General features: G+C 37.3%; 1 pseudogene; it reads left to right on the forward strand.

Annotated features, from left to right (window-relative positions):
• Positions 1-23,196, forward strand: part of LOC127664145 (tubulin beta-4A chain-like) — a 43,655-nt pseudogene extending 20,459 nt beyond the window's left edge.
• The last annotated feature ends 560 nt before the right edge of the window (positions 23,197-23,756 follow it).

The following is a 23,756-nucleotide window of genomic DNA, read 5'->3' on the forward strand; positions in this document are numbered from 1 at the left end:
AAAAACATGGGGACTTCTATTTGTTTTATTTGTTTAAATGAATGAATCATTATGTGAATCTTTATTATTTCCTTACAGATGGCCATCATAAATGTCTGGTTTATGATGTGTTATCTAGAAACTCTTTATCTCCCTTCACATCCCCTTGCCTTCGGATATGGAAGACCTGTGCCACATCTGGCATGGAGAGGACACCACTTCCTGATTCTCTCTAGAGAACCAACAGGAGCAGGGTATTAGGTAAGCATCACCACCCAACACAGAGAGTCATGGAGACCCTCTGTTCTTGGACTCACTACCCAGCAACCTCCAGTTTGCCAATTCCCTTCAACCCCTTATGCCCCCTCTCTTCCCCCATCACCACCCCTTGCTGTCAGATGTGGGAAACCAGCACCACATCTGGAATGGAAAGGACACCATGTCCTTATACTCTCTAGAGAACCAACAGGAACAGGCCATTAGAGAACCTACAGGAGCAGGGCTTTCAAGATTGGCAGGAGCAGAATATTCGACCCTTGCCAAGTCTGCCACAGGGGAGACCCCATCGCCTGATATTTCCTAAAGAATCAGATGATTGGAGGGCATTGAAAAGAAAAAGAATCCCAGGAGTACAGAAACACAGGCCTGCAGGATAGAGAAGATTGTGCCAGCAAGACCAGCTAACACCAGAGATAACGAGATGGCCAAAGGCAAATGCAAGATCATTACCAACAAAAACCAAGGCAACATGGCATCATCAGAACCCAGCTCTCCCACAACAGCAAATCCCGCATAATCCATCACATCAGAAAAGCAAGAACCAGATTTAAAATCACATCTCATATCGCTGATTGAGGACTTCAGGAAGGACATAAAAAACTCCCTTATAGAAATACAAGAGAACATGGGTCAAGAAGTAGAAGCACAAAAATCCTGTAAAGAAAGACAAGAGAATATAGATCAAAAGGTAGATTCCCTTAAAGAGGAAACACAAAAATCTCTTAAACAAATATGGGAGAATATGGGTCAACAGTTTGAAGCCGTTAAAGAGGCAATACAAAAATTTTATAGAGAATTATGTCAACATGCAGAAACCCTTAAAGAGGAATCACTAAAATCCCTAAAAGAAACACAGGAGAACATGTATCAACAGGTACAAGCCCTTAAAGAGGAAACACAAAAATTCCTCAAAGAATTTCAGGAAAAAACAAACAAACAAGTGAAGGAACAGAACAAAACTATCCAGAATCTAAACCTGGAAATAGAATCAACAAAGAGATCACAAAGTGAGACATCTCTGAAAATAGAAAACCTTGGAAAGAATTCAGGAGTCATAGATGAAAGCATCAACAACAGAATACAAGAGATAGAATAAAGAATCTCAGATGCTGAAGATTCCATAGAAATCATTGACTCAACAGTCAAAGAAAATGCAAAATGCAAAAAGCTTGTAACCCAAAAAATCCACTAAATCCAGGACACAATGAGAAGACCAAACCTAAGGATTATAGGAATAGAAGAAAGTGAGGATTTACATCTTAAATATCTTCAACAAAGTTATAGAAGAAAACTTCCCTAACCTAAAGAAAGAGATGCCCAGGAACATACAGGAAGCCTACAGAACTCCGAACAGATTGGACCATAGCAGAAATTTCTCCCATCACATAATAATCAAAACACCAAATGCACTAAACAAAGAAAGAATATTAAAAGCAGTGAGAGAAAAAGGTCAAGTAACATATAAAGGCAGACATATCAGAATTACACCAGACTTCTCACCAGAAATTATGAAAGCCAGAAGAGCCTGGGCAGATGTCATACAGACCCTAAGAGAATATAAACGTCAGTCCAGACTACTATACCCCGGAAAACTTTCAATTACCATAGATGGTGAAAACAAGACTTTCCATGACAAAAGCAAATTTACACATTATCTTTCCACAAATCCAATCCTGCAAAGGATAATGGATGGAAAATACCAACACAAGACAGTGAACCACACTGTAGAAAAATCAATAAGGTACTCTTTCATCAAACCCAATAAAAGATAGCTATACAATAAAAATGCAACCTTTAACTAAGAAGAAAACAATAAGCAACAATCACTTTTCCTTATTATCTCTTAATATCAATGGTCTCAAATCCCCTATAAAAAGACATAGACTAATGGACTGGATATGTAAACAGGGCCCAAACTTTTGCTGCATACAAAAAAACCTACCTCAGTGACAAAGACAGGCACTGTTTAAGAGTCAAAGGATGGAAAACAATTTTCCAAGCAAATGGTCCCAAGAAACAAGCTGGAGTGGCCATTGTTATATCAGATAAAATTGACTTTCAACCAAAAGTTGTCAAAAAAGATAAGGAGGGACACTTCATACTGGTCAAAGGAAGAGTCTACCAAGCTGAACTCTCAATTGTGAACATATTTGCTCCAAATGCAAGGGTACCCACATTCATAAAAGAAACTTTACTAAAGCCCGAAGCACACATTGTATCCCACACAATAACAGTGGGAGACTTCAACACCCCACTGTCAAAAATGTTCAAGTCATGGAACCAGAAATAAAGATTCAGTGAAATTAACTGAAGTCATGGACCAACTGGATATAACAGATATTTATAGAACATTCCACTCTAAAGCAAAAGAATATACCTTATTTTCAGCACCTCATGGAACCTTCTCCAAAATTGACCACATAATTGATCACGAAACAGGCCTCAACAGATAGCAAAATATTGAAATTATTCCATGTATCTTATCAGATCACCACGGCCTAAGGCTGGTTTTAAGCTTAAACAAAAGCAATGGAAAATACACATACACATGGACTTTGAACAATGCTCTTCTCAATGATAGCTTGGTCAAGGAAGAAATAAAGAAAGAAATTAAAGACATTTTAGAATTCAATGAAAATGAAGACACATCATACCAAAATTTATGGGACACAATGAAAGCAGTGCTAAGAGGAAAACTCATAGCTCTGTGTGCCTCCAAAATGATAATGGAGAGATCTTACAATCACATCTTGACCATGCACTTGAAGGCTCTAGAACAAAAGGAATCAAATACCCCCAAGAGGAGTAGACAGCAGGAAATAATCAAACTTAGAGCCAAAATCAACCAAGCAGAAACAAAAAGAGCTATACAAAGAATCAAAAAAACAAGGAGCTAATTTTTTGAAAAAAATCAATAAACCCTTAGCAGACTAACCAGGGGGCACGGAGACAGTATCCAAATTAATAAAATCAGAAATGAAAAGGGAGATGTAACAATAGAAACTGTGGAAATTAAAAAAATCATCAGATCCTACCACAAGAGTTTATACTCAACAAAGTTTGAAACCTGGATGAAATGTATAACTTTCTAGATACATACCAGGATCAGATAAACCATCTAAATAGTCCCATAAGCCCTGAGGAAATAGAAGCAGTCATTAATAGTCTCCCTTCCAGAAAAAAAAAAAAGCCCAGGACCAGATGGGTTTAGCGGGGAATTCTATCAGATCTTCAAAGAAGGGTTAATACTGATACTCTTCAAACTTTTCCACAAAATAGAAGCTCAAGGAACACTACCCAACTCATTCTATGAAGCCACAATCACACTTATACCTAAACCAAACAAAACAAACAAGGAAGGAGAACTTCAGACCAATCTCCCTCATGAACACTGATGTAAAAATACTGAACAAAATCCTGTCCAACTGAATCCAAGAATGCATCAGAACTATAATTCACCATGATCAGGTAGGCTTCCTCCCAGGGATGCAGGGATGGTTCAATATACGGAAATCCATCAATGTATTTCACTACATAAGCAAACTAAAGGAAAAAAACCACATGGTCATTTTATTAGAAGCTGAAAAGGCATTTGACAAAATTCAGCATCCCTTCATGATAAAAGTCTTGGAGAGATTGGGAATCCAATGCCCATACCTAAACATAGTGAAAGCAATATACTGCAAACTGGTAGCCAGCATAAAACTAAATGGAGAGAAACTTGAGGCAATACCACTAAAATCAGGGACCAGACAAGGCTGCCCATTTTCCCCCTACCTATTCAATATAGTACTTGAAGTCCTACCCAGAGCAATCAGGCAGCAACAAGAGGTCAAAAGTAGACAAATTGGAAAGGAAGAAGTCAAACTATCACTATTTGCAGATGATATGATAGTATACTTAAGCAACCCCAAGACTTCCACCAGAGAAATCCTAAAGCTGATAAACAACTTCAGCAAAGTGGCTGGATATAAAATTAACTCAAGCATGGCCCCTGGTTCTGGAAAGACTCAGTGAAACAGTATTCGGCAAAACCAGAACGTGGAAGTGGGAAGGGGTGGGTGGGAGGACAGGGGAAGAGAAGGGGGCTTAAGGGACTTTCGGGGAGTGGGGGGGCTAGAAAAGGAGAAATCATTTGAAATGTAAATAAATTATATCGAATAAAAAAAATTAAATACCCCCCCCAAAAAAAGAATAAAAGTGTGACTCCATGTGTACTCTTTAGTTGATGGTTTGTTCCTGGGAGCTCTGGCCCTTGGTCCTGGAAAGACTTGATGCTGTAGTGTAGAGGAAAACCAGGACAGGGAAGTCGGGGGTGGGGGGGCAGGGGGTGGTTGATTGGACAAGGGGAGATGGCTTATGGGATTTGGGGGGAGGGAGAACCAGGAAAGGGGACAACCTTCACAGTGTAAATAAAGAATATACCTAATTTAAAAAAAAAAATTAACTCAAGCAAATCAGTAGCCTTCCTCTACTCAAAGGATAAACTAGCTGAGAAAGAAATCTGGGAAATGACACCCTTCACAATAGTCCCAAATAATATTTCATACCTAGGTTTGATGCTGACGAAACAAGTGATTGGTCTATATGACAAGAACTTTAAGCCTCTAAAGAAAGAAATTGAAGAAAGTCTCAGAAGATGGAAAGATTTCCCATGTTCATGGATTGGCAGGATCAATATAGTAAAATTGGCCATCTCACTGAAAGCAATCTACAGATTCAATGCAATCCCCATCAAAATTCCAGATTAATTCTTCATAGATCTAGAAAGAGCAATTCTCTAATTCATCTGGAATAACAAAAAACCCAGTATAGCAAAGACTATACTCTACAACAAAAGATATTTTGGGGGAATCGCTATCCCTGACCTCAAGCTCTACTATAGAGCAATAGTGATAAAAAATTGTTTGGTACTGGTATGCAGACAGGCAGGAAGATCAATGGAATAGAATTGAAGACCCAGAAAAGAACCCACACAGGTACTGTCACTTGACATTTAACCAAGGAGCAAAAAACATCCAGTGGAAAAAAGACAGCATTTTTAACAAATGGTGCTGGATCAACTGGAGGTCAGCATGCAGAAAATTGCAAATCAACCCATTCTTATGTCCTTGTACAAAGCTCCAGTCAAAGTGGATCAAAGATCTACACATAAAATCAGACACACTGAAGCTTATAGAAGAGAAAGTGGGGGCGAACCTTAAACACATACGCACAGGGGAAAAGTTTCTGAACACAACACAAACAGCTTATGCTCAAAGAACAAGAATAAACAAATGGGACCTCATGAAACTGCAAAGCTTCTGTAAGGAAAAAGGACATAGTCAATAGGACAAAAATGGTGACCAACAAGTTGGGAAAAGATCTTTACTAACCCTACATCTGATAGAGGGCTAAAATCCAATGTATACAAAGAACTCAAGGCGTTAGTCTCCAGAAAATGAAATAACCCTATTAAAAAATGGAGTACAGAGCTCAACAGGGAATTTTCAACTGAGGAAACTCAAATGGCTCTAAAGCACCAAAAGAAATGTTCAGCATCCTTAGTTATCAGGGAAATGCAAATCAAAACAACACTGAGATTCCACCTTACACCAGTCAGAATGGCTAAGATGAAATGGCAGATGCTGGAGAAGATGTGGGGAAAGAGGAACAGTTCTCCATTGTTGGTAGGATTGCAAGCTGGTAAAACCACTCTGGAAATCAGTCTGCCAGTTCCTCAGAAAACTGGGCACCTCACTTCTGGAGGATCCTGCTATACCACTTCTGGGCATATACCCAGAGCATTCCCCAGCATGTAATAAGGATATGTGCTCCACTATGTTCATAGCAGCCCTATTTATAATAGCCATAAGCTGGAAAGAACCCAGGTATCCCTCAACAGAGGAATGGATACAAAAAATGTGGTATATATACAAAATGGAGTACTATTCAGCCATTAGAAACAATGAATTCATGAAATTCTTAGGCAAATGGATGGAGCTGGAGTGCATCATACTAAGTAAGGTAACCCAGTCTCAAAAGATCAATCATGGTATGCATGCACTAATAAGTCGATATTAGCCTAGAAAATTGGAATACCCAAAACATAATCCACACATCAAATGATGTCTAAGAAGAACGTAGGAGTGGTCCCTGGTTCTGGAAAGACTCAGTGTGGCTGTATAAGGCAATACCAGAACAGGGAAGTAGGACGGGGTGGATGGGGGAACAGGGGGAGGGAAGAGGGTTTATGGGACTTTTGGGTAGTGGGGAGCCAGAAAAGGAGAAATCATTTGAAATGTAAATAAAAAATATATCGAATAAAAAATAAAAAGAAAAAAAAAGAGAGAATGAAATGGAAAATGGAAGGCTGTACTAAATTATTTACATTTTGAAATCAGGCTCCAAATAATACATGTAAAGTAAGGTCATAATTTTCCAATGTCAGTCATTAAAAATAAATTTTATTTAGGGTTAAAAGGATGTTTGTGTGTGTGTGTGTGTGCATGTGTGTGTGCATGTGTGTGTGTGTGTGTGTGTGTGTGTGTGTGAGAGAGAGAGAGAGAGAGAGAGAGAGAGAGAGAGAGAGACAGAGAGACAGAGAGACAGAGAGACAGAGACAGACAGAGTCAGAGACAGACAGAGAAAGAGAGAGAGAGACAGAAAGAGGTGACCAGAGACAGAGAAAGTTCTGTCTTAGTTTTCTATTGCTGTGAAGGATAGTTATGATCAAGGCAACTCTTAAATAAAAGATCATTTAGCAAAACAACAATGTTAAGTTTCTCTATCAGCCTATGACATCCTAGACACGGCTTTGACCAGTTTACAGTATTAGGCACAAATTTTCTCCTGTGGATAAGGTCTCAAGTCCCACAATAGTCTTGCCACAATTATGCTGTGAATACATTTTCCTAGCACATTGACATGGAAACATTCAGCATCTGGTTTTTGGGAAGAACTATTGCTATCTTTTCTTCCCAAGTGGTCTGAATAACATTTTTCTGGTACTACCATACTTATCTCTATGTCCTAAAAGCAAAGTATGTATGTGTTAATCAGCAATACACTATTGCCATGTAGTTATGATGGACAATTAAAAGCAATGGCAACAGCATGCCACTTTGGTGACTTCACAGCTTTTCTGACTAGTCACTCAGAAGGATATATATCATGCCCGACACTGGGGCTTTTTACTAATAACCTATGTCTTCTGAGAGCAGTAAAGTTTACAGTACAGGATATTGATTTAGGCTAACAATCTCTCTCTCTCTCTCTCTCTCTCTCTCTCTCTCTCTCTCTCTCTCTCTCTCTCTCTCTCTCTCTCTCTCTCTTTCTCCCTCTCTCTCTCTCCATAATGCTTCCTTTCATCATTGGTCTCAATTACTTCACCTCTATCCTAGTTAACTCTCATTTCTCTAGTCTTATTTCCATATTACTGTTTACTCTTCCATAACATTGTTCCTTTGTAGTATGTGATTCTACTATTTACATCAAGTACATTTTGAATTAGGTTGGAAGAGCGGTTTCCATACAGCTTTTTAATTTTGGTTACTATTCTTCCAAGACTCCTTTATCTTCCACATCCTTCTCCTTGCTTAAACTTCCCTGTCTTGGCTTACCTTTCTGCTTTCATTTTAACTATCTTCTATTATTTCTTTCCTCTTAATGCATTCTCTCCCCCAATGATCCATTTCTCATGTGCTGTCTTCCACACTATTTCAAGTTAAAAACACAAAGTAAAATATCTGAAGCTTAGATCTGGATAAGTTTTTTGTCTTTCTGGTCCTGGCTTACTTGACACAGAGTAACAATTTCCTTATTTTGATTCATTTAATTGAAAATGCCATCCATCATTTTATCTTTCTTTACAGCTGAATAAAATTGCATTTTGCATATGTACCACATGTTTATTACTTATTCACCAGTATGACATCTAAGCTGATTCCATATCATAGCTATTGTGAATAGATCAACAGTGAATATAGGTGAGAAAGTATCTTTGTAATAGGATGTAAGGTCCTTTATGTATGTGCTTAGATTATGTATAATTGGATCATGTGGGAGTTCTAATTTTAGTGGTTTTTAAAAAATTTTGATTGAATATATTATTCATTTGCATTTCAAATGTTATACACTTTCCTGGTTTTCCTCCTCCCAGAAAACTCCCAACCCATCCTCCTACACCATGCCTCCAAGAATATGCCCCTCCACCTAACCCACTCCTACTTACCCCCCTCGATTTCCCCATGCTGGGGTATCTACTGAGCCTTCATAGTATAAAGAACCTCTCCTCCCACTGATACCCTAAAAGGCATTCATTTACCACACTTTTGGCTGGAACTATGTCTACCGCTTGGTTGAAGGCTTAGTCCCTGGGAGCCCAGGAGTGTCTGGTTGCCCAACATCATCATTCTTCCCATGGGGCTGCAAACCCCTTCAGTTGTCCAGTGCTCCCTTCAACTCTTCCATTGGGGACCCAGCACTCAGTCCAATGGTTAGCTGCTAGCATCTGCCCCTGTATCTATAAGGATCTGGCAGGGTCCCTCAGAAGATAACCATAACAGGTCCTTTCAGCTTGCACTTCTTGTCATCCATAATAGTGTCAGGGTTTGGTGACTGTTTATAGGATAAATCCCCAGATAGGACAGTCTCTGGGTGGCCTTTCCTTCAGTTTCTGCTCTACACTTTGTCTCCATAATTGCTCCCCTGTGTATTTTGTTAAACAAAAGCATCTACACTTTGGTCCTCCTTCTTGAGCTTCATGTGGTCTATGAATTGTGACTTGTTTATTTTGAGCTTTTGAGCTAATATCCACTTATCAATGAATGCATACTATGTGTATTCTTTTGTCATTGTGTTACCTCACTCAGGATGACACTTTCTAGTTCCATCCATTTGTCTACAAATTTCATGAATTCATTGTTTTTAATAGCTTAATAGTACTCCATTATATAGATATACCACATTTTCTGTATCCATTCCTCTGTTGAAGGACATCTGGGTTCTATTCAGATTCTGCCTATTGTAAATAAGGCTGCTATGAACATAGTGGAGCATGTGTCCTTATTACATGTTGGAGCATGGGGTGTATGCCCATGAGTAGTATAGCTGGGTCCTCAGGTAGTACTATTTCTAATTTTCTGAGGAAAGGCCAAACTTATTTCCATAATAGATTTACCAGTTTATAATATCACTAGAAATGGAGAACTGTATCTTTTACTCCCCATCCTTGCCAGCATCTGTTGTCCCCTGAGTTTTTCATCTTAGTCATTCTAATGGGTGTAAGGTGGAATCTCAGGATTGTTTTGATTTGCATTTCCCTGATAACTAAGAATGCTGAACATTTCTTTAGGTGCTTCACAGCCACTCGAGTTTCCTCAGTTGGGAATTCTCTGTTTAGCTCTGTACCCCGTTTTTCAACAGGTTTATTTGACTCTCTGGAATCTAACTTCTTGAGTTCTTTGTATATATTGGATATTAGCCCTCTGTCGGATGTAGGATGGGTAAAGATCATTTCCCAATCTGTTGGTTCCCATTTTGTCCTATTGAGAGTGTCCTTTGCCTTATAGAAGCTTTGCAGTTTTATGAGACCTCATTTGTTGATTCTTGTTCTCGGACCATAAACCACTGGTGTTCTATTCAGGAAATGTTCCCCTATGCCCATGTGTTTAAGGCTCGTCCCCACATTCTCCTCTATAAGCTTTAATGTTTCTGGTCTTATGTGAATCCTTGATCCACTTAGACTTGAGCTTTGTACAAGGAGATAAGAATGGCTCAATTTGTATTTTTCTGCTTGCTGACTTCCAGTTGATCCAACACCATTTGTTAAAAAATGCTGTTTGCTTTCCATTGGACGTTTTTACCTCCTTCATCAAATATCAAGGGACCATAGGTACCTTGATAGGTACATTTCTGGGTCTTCAATTTTATTCCATTGGTCTTCCTACCTGTGTCTCTACCGATATCATAAAGTTTTTATGACTATTGCTCTGTAGTGTAGCTTGAGCCCAGGGATGGTGATTCCACCAGATGTTCTTTTACAGCTGAGAATAGTTTTCACCATCCTGGGTTTTATGTTATTCCAGAAGTAGTTGAAAATTGTTCTTTCTAGCTCTACAAAGAATTGATTTGGAATTTTGATGGGGATTGAATTGAATCTGTAGATTGCTTTCAGCAAGATGGTCCTTTTTACTATATTAATCCTGCCAATCCATGAGCATGGGAGATCTTTCCCTCTTCTGAGATCTTCGATTTCTTATTCAGAGGCTTGAAGTTGTTGTCATATAGTTCTTTCACTTGCTTGATTAGAGTCATACCAAGGTATGTAATATTTGTGACTATTGTGAAGAGTGTCATTTCCCTAATTTTTTTCTCAGCTTGTTTATCCTTTGAGTAGAGGAGGGCTAATGATTTGTCTGAGTTAAATTTATATTCAGCCACTTTGCTGAAGTTGCTTATCAACTTCAGTAGTTGTCTGGTGGAATTTTGGGGGTTGATTAACTATATGATCATATCATCTGCAAATAGTGATATTTTGACTTCTTTCTTTCTAATTTGTATACTTTTGACCTCTTTTTGTTGTCTAATTACTCTGGACAGGAATTCAAGTACTAGAGTGAACAGATAGGGAGAGACTGTGCAGCCTTGTCTGGTCTCCGATTTCAGTGAGATTGCAAGTTTCTCTCCATTTACTTTGATATTGGCTACAGGTTTGCTGTATATTGCTATCACTATGTTTAGGTATGGGCCTTGAATTCCTAATCTCTCCAAGACTTTTATCATGAAGGGATGCTGGATTTTATAAAAAGTGTTTTTTGCATCTAATAACATAACCATGTGGTATTTTCTTTGAGTTTGTTTATGTCATGGATTACATTGATGGAATTCAATATAACCATCCCTGCATCCCTTGGATGATGCCTACCTTATTGTGATGAATTATAGTTTTGATGCATTCTTGGATTCTGTTGGCCAGGATTTTGTTCAGTATTTTTATATCAATGTTCATGAGGGAGATTGGTCTGAAGTTCCCCTTCCTTGTTTGGTCTTTGTTTAGTTTAGGTATAAGCATTATTGTGGCTCCCTAAAGTGAATTGAGTAGTGTTCCTTGTGTTTATACTTTTTGGAATAGTTTGAAGAGTATTAGTATTAGGTCTTCTTTGAAGATCTGATAGAATTCCCAACTAAAGCCATCTGGTCCTGGGCTTTTCTTTGGTTGGGAAATGATTAACAACTGCTTCTAATTCCTCAGGACTTATGGGAATATTTAGATGGTTTATCTGATCCTGTTTTAACATTGGCACCTGGTATGTGTCTAGAAAAATTCCCATTTCATCCAGATTTTCAAATTTTGTTGAGTGTAAGCTTTTGTACAAGGATATGATTTTTTTTTTAATTTCCACAGTTTCTTTTGTTATATCTTCCTTTTCATTTTTGATTTTATTAATTTGGGTCGTGACTCTGGGCCCTCTGGTTAGTCTGGCTGAGGGTTTATCTATCTTGTTGATTTTCTCAATGAACCAGCTCCTTTTTTTGTTGATTCGTTGTATAGTTCTTTTTGTTTCTATTTGCTTGATTTCTGCCCTGAGTTTGATTATTTCCTGCTGTCTACTCCTCTTGGTAGTATTTGCTTCCTTTTGTTCTAGAGTTTTCAAGTGCACTGTCAAGCTGTTTGTGTAAGCTCTCTCCATTTTCTTTTTGGAGGCACTCCGAGCTATGAGTTTTCCTCTTAGCACTGCTTTTATTGTGTTCCATACCAGTATAAAGTGACCCTCCTTATCTTTTTTGATAAATTTTATCGGATATTAAAATGGCCATTCCAGCTTGTTTCTTGGGACCAATTGCTTGTAAAATTGTTTTCCAGCCTTTGACTCTGATGTAGTGCCTGTCTTTGTCACTGAGGTGAGTTTCTTGTGTGCTGCAAAATGTTGGGCTCCGTTTATTTGTCCAGACTGATAATCTATGTATTTTTATTGGGGAATGGAGTCCAGTTTTGTTAGGAGATATTAGGGAAAAGTGATTGTTATTTCCTGTTATTTTTTATGTAATTTTTATGTTTGTGTGGTTATCTTCTTTAGGGTTTGTTGAAAGAAGATTACTTTATTTCTTTTTCTAGGGTATAGTTTCCCTCCTGGTTTTGGTATTTTCCTCCCATTATCCTTTGTAGAGCTGGGTTTGTGGAAAGAAATTTTATAATTTTGATTTTGTCATGGAATGTATTGTTTGCTGTGTATAATAGCCTGGGCTGAGATTCATGTTCCCTTTTGGTCTGTAAGATATCTGCCCAGGATCTTCTAGCTTTTACAGTTTCTGGTGAGAAGTCTGGTGTAATTCTGATAGATCTATCTTTATATCTTACTTGACCCTTTTCCCTTACTGCTTTTAATATTCTTTCTTTGTTTAGTGCATTTTGTATTTTGATTATTATGTGATGTGAAGAATTTCTGTTTGGGTCCAGTCTGTTTGGAGTTCTGTAGGCTTCTTATATGTTAATGGGCATTTCTTTCTTTATGTTAGATAAGTTTTCTTCTATAATTTTGTTGAAGATATTTACTTGCTCTCTATGTTGCAATTCTCTCTCTTCTATATGTATAATCCTTAGGTTTGGTTTATTCCTTGTGTCCTGGATTTCCTGGATGATTTGAATTACAAGCTTTGTGTATTTTGCATTTTCTTTGACTGATGAGTCAATATTTTCTATGGTATCTTCAGCACCTGATATTCTTTCTTCTATCTCTTGTATTCTGTTGGTGATGCTTCCATCTAAGACTCCTGATTTCTTACCAAGGTCTTCTATCTCCAGATTTGTTTCCCTTTGTGATTTCTTTCTTTCCACTTTTCATTTTTTGATCCTGGATGGATTTGTTCACTTCCTTCATTTGTGTTTTCCTGAAATTCTTTAAGGGATTTTTGTGTTTCTTATTTAAGGATGTCTACCTGTTGATCCATGTTCTCCTGTATTTCTTTAAGTGAATTATTTATGTCCTTCTTGAAATTGCTATCAGCGTAATGAGATAGGATTTTAAATTCAACTCTTGCTTTGGAGGTATGTTGGAGGTATCCAGGACTTGCTATTGTGGGAGAACTGGGTTCAGATGGTGCCATGTTGCCTTGGTTTCTGTTGATAATATTCTTATGTTTGCCCTTTTCCATCTCATTATCTCTGGAGTTAGCTAGTCTTGCTGTCTCTAACTGTGGTTTATCTCTCCTGCAAGGCTGTGTATCTATACATCTGGGATTTCCATTCTCTCTGTGCACACAGATATGTAGGACATACCTGGAAGGCCAGCTCTCCTGTGGTGGTGTTTGTGTGCTCTCAGGTCTCTCCACAGACCTGAGAGGTTAGCGATCTCCCTGCTTCTCATGGATATCCTGTACTGTGTTTCCAGGCCTCTCTGCACTCAAAATGCCTTGAGTGCAGCTGGTTCTCAAATGCCCTGAGTGCAGCTGGTTCTCTAGGATGTATCAGGAAATGTTTTTTTTTACTGTGGCAGAACTGGCAAGAGTCTGCCTCAGCAGAAAGAACAGGTAAGGGAAAAGGGCATAAGGAATGGAAGGAGAGTCCTATTCAGCAAGGCAAGGGTTTTGGTGGTTGCTGGTAAGCAAGTCCTGCTGGACCCCTAGCAGGAGTTCTGGGGCTCCACATGCGGGATAGGATTCTTACCAAATGTCCTGAGTGCAGCTGATTCTCTAGGATGTATCAGGAAATGGTGTCTTCACTGTGGCAGAGCTGACAAGATTTTGCCCCAGCAGAAAGGACAGGTGGGAAAAGGGTTAATTCTAGTGTTTTTGAGAAACTGATTTTTCTGCTGGACTGGGTCTGTTTCTGCCCTTGGGGTGAATAGGCTCACAGAGCTAGACTGGAAGCAATGACACTAAATTTGGCCAGGTGACTTAGCCAGGAATTCAGAAAATCAGCACTGAATACCCACTCACTGTGTGTGTCTTTGTATGTGTGTCAGAAATGTGGTGGGCACAACACATCCTTCTTCAAGACACTTTTCAATGAAACAGCTTTCTTATTGGGGGTACACAAAAGCTATATAAACCTTGAGGAGTACATAGGGGTTTTCCAGATGAGAGGATATCATTGGCTTTGGCTGAGGTGCTGAGAATGCATCATTTACATGAAGAGGAATTCCAGGTGCCTCCTGGACAGTCCCTTTATAAGGAAAGAGAAAGTTAAGCCTGTAATTTAGCCACCAGTTTTTGTGACTACTCAAAGGGTCGCAGATGTGGGGGTCAAAAGGTTTATGTGTTGGGACATATGCAGCCAGAGCCATGAGTACCTCCATGTGTACTCTTTAGTTGGTGGTCCAGTCCCCAGGAGCTCTGGGGGCTTAATTTAAAATATTTTTCTTATAACTCTCATGGTTATTATAGGTAAAAATAATAACTCTCTGTCAAAACCATCTTCAAGTTTATCTACCCTATTTATGAGATCATTTTAATGTTTTGTGTTCCAAGCCTCATATTTGTTTCTGATGTTACTGATTTTATATAAATCAAATCTTGACCATGCATCCCATAATATTAGGGTTCCCCTACTCTTTGAGGTTCCCTCGTAAACTTGTTGCTTAATTGTGCACAGCTATAAGATACTTTCTAATTCACTAAACTACTTTTAGTAGTTACTGAAACTACTAGTTTCCTTGTTTTAAAAACTACTTTTAGTTTTCTTTTCTTTTCATTAATTAATTTGTCCAATTTACTTTCTGATTGTAGCCACACCATTCTTTCCTCCTAGTCTCACACTCACAAATCCCTTCTCCTATTACTCTCTCCTTTTCCTCAGAGAAGGGGAAGCCCTTCTTGGATACCATTTTGCCCTCAGACATCAAGTCACAGTAGGACAATGTTATCCTCTTCCACCGAGGCCTGAAAAGACAGTTTAGATAGGAGTAAAGGATCCAGTGTCAGACCACAGAGTCAGAGGCATCTATCTCATGCTCCAATTATTAGGGCATCTACTTGAAGATCCAAGCTGCAAATCTGCTAGAAACGTGTAGAGAGCCCTAGGCCTACCAGTTGCATGCTCTTTGGTTGGTGGTTCAGTCTCTTTGAACCCCCATGGTCCCAGATTAGTTGGCTATGTAGGTCTTCTTATGGTGTCTTTGAACTTTTCAACTCCTTCAATCTATGTCCAACACTTCAGCAAGACTCCCCAAGCTCTCTTGATGTTTAACTGTGGGTCTCTGCATCTTCCTCTGTCAGCTACTGTAGAGGATGAAGCTTCTAAAGAGTCACTTATTCTAGGATCCTGTCTGCAATCATAGCAGAGTATCATTAATAGTGTCAGGGGTTGGCTCTCTCTCACAGAATGAGTCTCAAGTTGGCCGAATAATTCATTTCTGTTCCCTCGATCCCTTGTCCATCTTTGTCCCTGCACATCTTGAAGGCATGACATATTTGAGGTATAAGGTTTTATAAATGGTTTATAATGTCTTTCCAAGTAATTTTTTCAAGTCTAATTTCTTAAGATTGTTTAAGTACAAGACAGTCTACCATTGCAATTTTTCCAGGCATCTGTGAAGCTTTTGCCATGTTTCACAAAATACATACTCTTTCTTCATATCTATATTTCAGTTTGGGCCCCATGCTCAAGGTACTATATTATTTTCAGTATACTTTTGAATTTTTATGATATCTTATTATTTAAGTCTGTAGAGCATCCAATACCATATCCAAACATTGTCAATAATTAGTCTTCACTTTGTTAATTATTATTTATATATACTCACACATGAATATTATTATTGCATTAATTAGACAGTAAGTCACTTAATTTATACATTCAGATACAATGTACATTTGGATTCTATGACCAGTTTTTATTAACAAGACGAATAAAAAGAACTAGTTAAGAAGATTTTTCTTTAGTGATTTTGCGTTGATGTTAGTAGAATCCGTATTTCCTACACTTTACCAATAGTCAGATATTTAGTCAATTTTGTCTCTCCAATGATATCCTATTGACTTGACTTTTTCATCTCTCAAATGCAAATAAGAGATAAAATGTGATGAATTCTTTTCAATGAAAAAGTCAGCTTCATAAAAAATGTGCCACAAATCTCTTAAGCTTGTGAGTTTATGAGAAAAGCAGTATTGGACAGTTAATAAAAGTCTGTTGTGTGAGCTTAGCAATCATGATATGTAAACTGGATTTTTGCTTTATCATTGTCACAATAATTAGGGACTTCATGTCCTGCTTGAATACACATGGGTTTTTATTTGTTTTACTTTGAAAATGTATTGAGTAGTTATTTTTAATAGCATCTTTTCTCGAATCAGTACTTTTCAGATGACATTTTTCAGTATCTGGAACTCTAATCTGTAGTAAAAACATAGTGCCTACCTATCATTGCCAACTGAGCCCCAGTTGAGATAACAACATAAGTTAAAACAGAGTGAAGACAACTCCATCATAGAGTCATTGTAAGCTATAGAAATTTTAACACATTTTCCATTGGAATATTTTCATATTTTAAATTCTATCACATTTGTGCTAACCTGAACAAACTTCACAGGAATTTAGATCTTCTAGGCCATTTTAAAGAAACTGGCTTCAATCTCTTTGTAGATTTTTCAGATTAAAATCTAGTTAAAAATAATATGCAATATCTGCTATTATATGTACCTCAACATGACATTTATAATTAACTAACTTGGAAATTTAGGTACATTCTCAGACTTTTATTTGTGTGTGTGTGTGTATATGTGGTATGTTGTCTTTATATATATTCATTATTGGTGTTATTAAACTTGTCATAAATATGCATATAAATTATATATTTTGTCAAAATGCTCTTTGTCTTTTATTTCTTAAGCAACAATGGCATTTTTCTAAGATATATTGAATTATATTATACAATGATGTCCTTGTTTGAAATTCTTAACTCATAATAGGAATGATTGTACATTTGTAAAATGCATCCTGAAGGGGAGAAATGAATTCAAGCAGTATTTTTGTCTTTGATATTTGCATCTGTGAAGCATGAAATGCTTCTCCGAGAATACAAATCATTGGAAATATTCTTACAATCTAATATAAATCTACATATAAGACTAATATAAATTGATTTATTATTTCTCAAAAATAAAAATATTTTGTAATTTTAAATCTATGATTGCATTTTTTGGGGGATGTACCTCTAGCTTTTGGTTGAGTGTTTACTGATAGTTGCCATTTTTGCTCCAGTGACTGAGCAGACAAGTGCAGCCAGGAACTCAGGGAACACCAGAGTGTAATATCACTTGGGACTTGGTCCTCTAGGGCCCCACCTGCACCCAGGAGCTCTGCAGTCCTACAGCACTCTGTGCCAAGGGAGAGCTTGTCACCCAGGAATTCTGAGACAAGCTTGCAAGCACACATGAGGGCCAGGCCACAGCCCACAGCCATCTGTGCACCTATCCTGCCAGGGGACATCTGCCATGCAGGGAGTCCCACAGTTAGAAGTAAGGTCACCATCTTCACTCCTGCAACTGAGCAGGCTGTTATAGCCAGGAATCCAGGGAACAACTCAAGGTAAGCTCACTTGGGAATTGGTTCTCTAGGGTCCCATCTGCACCCAGGAGCTCTGCAGTCCTACAGTACTCTGTGCCAAGGGAGAACTGGTCACCCAGTGATGCTGAGACAGCCTTGCAGGAACGCAGGAGGTACAAGCTCCAGCCAGTGGCAGTAGGAACAACTGAGATAACCAGATGGCAAAAGGCAAATGTAGGGACTTTACTAACAGAAATCAAGGCAATACGGCACAATCCAAGCCCAACTCTCCCACAACACCAAGTCCTGGATACCCCAACACACCAGAAAAGCAAGATTTGGATTTAAAATCACAGCTCATGATGCTGATAGAAAGCATCAAGAAGGACATAAATAATTCCCTTAAGGAGATACAGGAGAACACAAGTAAACAGGGAGAAGCCCTTAAAGAACTACAGGAAAACACAACATAGCAAGTGAAGGAATTGAACAAAACCATCCTGGACCTAAAAATGGAGATAGAAACAATAAAGAAATCAGAAAGGAAACAACTCAGGACATAGAAAATGTAGGAAAGAAGTCAGGAGTCATGGATGCAAGCATCAATAACAGAATACAAGAAAAAGAAGAGAGAATCTCAGATGCAAAAGAAACAATAAAAAGCATTGGCACAACAATCAAAGAAAATGCAAAATGCAAAAAAATTCTTGACTCCAAACATCCAGGAAATCCAGGACAAAATGGGAAGACCAAACCTAAGGATTATAGGTAAAGAAGAAAGTGAAGATTTTCAACTTAAAGGGCCAGTAAATGTCTTCAACAAAATTATAGAAGATTTCCCTAACCTAATGAAAGAGATGCCCATGAACACACAAGAAGCCTAAGGAATTCCAAATAGATATGACCAGAAAAGAAATACCTCCCATCAAATTAAAATGCCAAATGCAATAAACAAAGAAAGAATATTAAAAGCAGTAAGGGAAAAGGGTCAAGTAACATATAAAGGTAGACCTATCAGAATTACACCAGAGTTCTCATCAGAGATTATGAAAGCCAGAAGAGCCAGGACAGATGTGATACAGACCCTAAGGGAAAACAATTGCCAACCAAGGCTGCAATACCCAGCAAACATCTCAATTACCATAGATGAGATATTCCATGACCCAAACAAATTTATACAGTATCTTTGCACAAATACAGCCCTTCAAAGGATAATGAATTGAAAACACTAACAAAAGGAAGGAAATCACACTCTAGAAAAAGCAAGAAAATAATATTCTTTCAACAAACCCAAAAGAAGACAAACACACAAACATAAATATTATATAAAAAATAATAGGAGGCAACAACCACTACTCATTAATATCTCTTAACATCAATAGATTCAATTCACCAATAAAAAGGCATAGACTAAAGTCCGGATACACAAACAAGGCCCAACCTTTTGCTGCATACAGAAAACACACCTCAGTGTCATAGACAAACACTACCTCAGAGGAAAAAGCTGGAAAACAATTTTCCATGCAAGTGGTTCCAGAAAACAAGCTAGAGTAGCCATTCTAATATTGGATAAAATTGAGTTTCAACCAAAAGTAATAACAAAAGACACAAAAGGAAACATCATATGCATCAAAGGAAAAATCCATGAAGAAGAACTCAATTCTGAACATCTATGCTCCAAATGTAAGGGCATCCTCATTCATGAAAGAACCTTTACTAAAGCTCAAAGCACACATTGCTCCTCACACAATAATTGTGGTTGACTTCAACACTCTGCTCTCCTCAATGGACTGTCAGGGATACACAAACTAAACAGAGTAAAAGAGAGACACAGAGAAACTAACTGAAGTTTTGGACCAAATGAAATATATATTGAAACATATATATTGAAATATATATATCGAAACACACACACACACACACACACACACACACACACAACATTTTATCCTAAATCAAAAGAATATACCTTATTCTTAGAACCTCATGGTAACTTCTCTAAAATTGACCATATAACTCGTTACAAAACTGACCTCAACAGATATAAGAAGATTGAACTAATCCCATGGCACCTATCAGATCATTATGGTGTAAGAGTGGTTTTCAATAGCAACAAAAACAGCAGAAAGCCCACATAAACATGGAAGCTGAACAATGTTCTATTAAATGATACCTTGGTGAAGGAAGAACTAAGGAAAGAAATCAAAGACTTATTAGAATTTAATGAAAATGAAGGCACAGCATACCCAAATTTATGGGAATCAATGAAAGCAGTGCTAAGAGGAAACCTCATAACTCTGTGTGTCTCCAAAAAAATTGGAGAAAGCATACACTATAAGCTTAACAGCACACCTAAAAGCTTTAGAACAGAAAGAAGCTAATATACCCAAGAGGAGTAGAAGGCAGGAAGTCATCAAACTCAGGTCTGAAATCAACCAAGTAGAAACAAAAAGAACTATACAAATAAACAACAAAACCAGGAGCTAGTGCTTTGAGAAAATCAACAATAAAGATAAACCCTTAGCCAGACTAACCAGAGGGCACAGAGACAGTATCCAAATTAACAAAATGAGAAATGAAAAGGGAGCTATAACAACAAAAACAGGAAATTCAAAAAAATCATCAAATCCTTCTACAAAAACCTATACTCAACATAACTAGAAAATTTGGAGGAAATGGAAAATTTCTTAGACAGATACCAAATATCAAAATCAACTCAGGATCAAATAGATCATCTAAACAGTACCATAACCACTAAAGTAATAGAAGGGGTCATAGAAAGTCTTCCAACCAAAAAAAAAGCACAGGTTTTAGTCCAGAATTCTATCAGATCGTCAAAGAAGACCTAATACCAATACTCTTTAAACTATTCCACAAAATAGAAACAGAAGGAACACTACCCAACTCGTTCTATGAAGACACTATTATGCTGATAACAAAATGACACAAAGATTGAACAAAGAAAGAAAACTTCAGGCCAATTTCTCTTATGAATATTGATGAAAAATATTCAATAAAATTCTTGCCAACCAAATCCAAGAAAACATCAAGACAATCAGGCACCATGATCAAGTAGGGTTCATCCCAGTGATGCAATATATGGAAATCCATCAATGCAATCCACTACATAAACAAACTCAAAGAAAAAACCACATGGTCATTTCATTAGATGCTGAAAAAAAAATCACTTGACAAAATTCAGCATCCTTTCATGCTAAAAGTCTTGGAAAGAGCAGGAAATCTAGGCCCATACCTAAACATAGTAAAAGCAATAAACAGTAAACCAGTAACCAACATCAAATGGAGAAAAACTTGAAGCAATCCCACTAATCCAGGGACTAGATAAGGCTGCCTGCTCTCTTCATATCTTTTCAATATAGTATTTGAAGTTCTACCTAGAGCAATTGTACAACATAAGGAGGTCAAAGGGATACAAATGCCAAAGGAAGAAGTCAAATTATCACTATTTGTAGATGATATGATACTGTATATAAGTGATCAAGAAAACCCCACCAGAGAACTCCTACAGCTGATAAATAGCTTCACCAAAGTGGCTGGTTATTAAATCAACTCAAGCAAATCAGGAGCCTTCCTATACTCAAAGGATAAGCAGGCTGAGAAAGAAATTAGGGAATGACACCCTTCACAATAACTACAAACAGTATAAAGTACCTTGGGGTGACTCTAACCAAACAAGTGAAAGAACTGTATGAAAAGAACTTCAGGTCTCTGAAGAAGGACCTCAGAAAATGGAAAAATCTTCCGTGATTGTGGATTGGCAGGATTAATATAGTAAAAATGGCCATCTTGCCAAAAGCAATGTACAGATTCAATGCAATCCCCATCAAAATCCCAACTCAGTTCTTCATAGAGTTTGAAAGAGCAATTCTCAAATTCATCTGTAATAACAAAAAACTCAGGGTAGCTACAACTATTCTCAACAGTAAAAGAACTTCTTTTTTCATCTATTGAATTCAAAAGTTTTTCTGAGTATAGTAGTCTAACCTCACATCTGTGACTTCTTAGAGATTGTAGAACATCTGTCCAGGCCCTTCCGGATTTTAAAGTCTCCCCTTAGAAGTCAGGTGTTATTCTAATGAGTCTGCCTTCATATTTTACTTGGGACTTTTCTCTTCCAGCTTTTAATATTCTTTCTTTGACCGGTACGTTTAGTGTAGTAATTATTATATGTCATGGGGAATTTATTTTTACGTTCTTTCTTTTTGATGTTCTGTATGTACCTTGATTTAATTTCTCAGATTTGGGATATTTCCTTTAATTTTGAAGAAAAAAATCATGTCCCTTTAACTTTGGTTTATGTTCCTTTCTATATTAATCATATACTTGACATTTTTTATAGTTCTCTAAATTTTCTGGATGTTTTGTCCCTGGATATTTTTCATACTTTAACATTTTTTGAACTGAAGTATCCATCTCTATCTTATCTTCAATGCTTTAAATTCTCTCTTCCATCTCTGTTCTCTATTCATGAGGCCTACCTGTGAAGTTTCTGCTCAAATTTCTAAATTTTTCATTTCCAATTCAACCTCAGTTTTAATTTTCTTCAGTGATTTCATATCACCTTTCATATCTTGACCCACTTTCTTCACTTTATTCAGCTGCTTGTATTTTCATGGATTTCATTATTATATTTATTTTTATCCTCTTTTTTGGTCTTTGACCTTTCTCATAATGGTTATTTTCAAGTCCCTAGTTTGTACATCAAGGAATGTGTAAGAAATAAAATTTAGAGTAATTTTGTAAATAATTTATTTAAACTAATACACTCATATTTTATGTAAGAATTCTTACCAGTCCCTTGACACTGATATGGGAGCAGAAAAATGTATTGTACTACTTTCAAACAGTAGATCTTCAGTATAGTACTGAAGAACGTTTTCTATGATTACATATGATATACACTTTTCTTAATTTACTACATGAAATCTGATACTTAGTATTTAAGATATATTTTATGTGAAATAAACTGTGAAATTTCACAATAATTTCCAGGGATTAGAATTAACAAAACATTTTCAATTTAAACTCACAGTGACATCATTCTGTACTGAAGATTGCCCCAATGAGTCTGAAAATAAGACATAATGCTAGCCCACTGGCTGATCAAATTATATTTAATTAAATCTCCTAACAAGTCTACCATATAAACGATAATGCAAATGCTGATACACTCTTGCCTAGGAAAAGCTTGAGAACAATTCTGAAGACAAAGAAGTCATTATGTCATTTTTGAACTTCTTGTCACTGCATGAGTAGTACATTTCTCTGTCAACTTCACTTCTTTTCATATCCCCTGGCATCTCACCTTAACTATTAAACTCTAATTTGGAACATGGCTCCATGCATTCTAGAACAATCAGCGCAAGTGTGGCTCTGTCCCTTACATATTCCTTATTCATCATGACAGTGACTTGCCATCCCTTGCAGCTGAGGTGTACTTCCATACAGCCTGACATATCTGTGCTCAGCCCTCATCACAATGATCTTTGAGCTGTTTCCCCCTCACTTCTTGACTATTTCATTACTTACTGGCAAGACTAATCTCTGTATATCATGCCAAATGTCCCTGCATTATATAATTCTCTGACAATATAATTTCCAATTCTCACTTAAGTTTTTCAAAGCATTTAGGCTAGACTTTAAAGACCTCAATTTTATGGGTTTATCTCCTTCAGTGCTTTTTCGAGCCAAGGCTATGTGACTAGAATTCCAAGTGATTGTCTGCAATGATGCAATTAAAGAAAGAAACACAATTTATAAATAAAGAAAAGTACACACTTATAAAAGTATAAAACAAGAACATTTACAAGCTAAGACAAAAATAAAAGTCAATTTGATAACCCTGTGTCTCTCCCTCCTCCATCATTGTCTCTCTCCATCTATTGTTCCATCCATCCCTCCTTTTCAGGAGTGGGAAAAGGAAAGAATGATGTTATGTGATCCAAACAAGCCCCAAACTCTATGTTCTTGAGGTTTCTTCCTCAACCCCCATGTTCTGGGATAGCAGGTTTGT

Source organism: Apodemus sylvaticus, chromosome 13 (assembly GCF_947179515.1).
Source record: "Apodemus sylvaticus chromosome 13, mApoSyl1.1, whole genome shotgun sequence".
Classification (NCBI taxonomy): Eukaryota; Metazoa; Chordata; class Mammalia; order Rodentia; family Muridae; genus Apodemus; species Apodemus sylvaticus.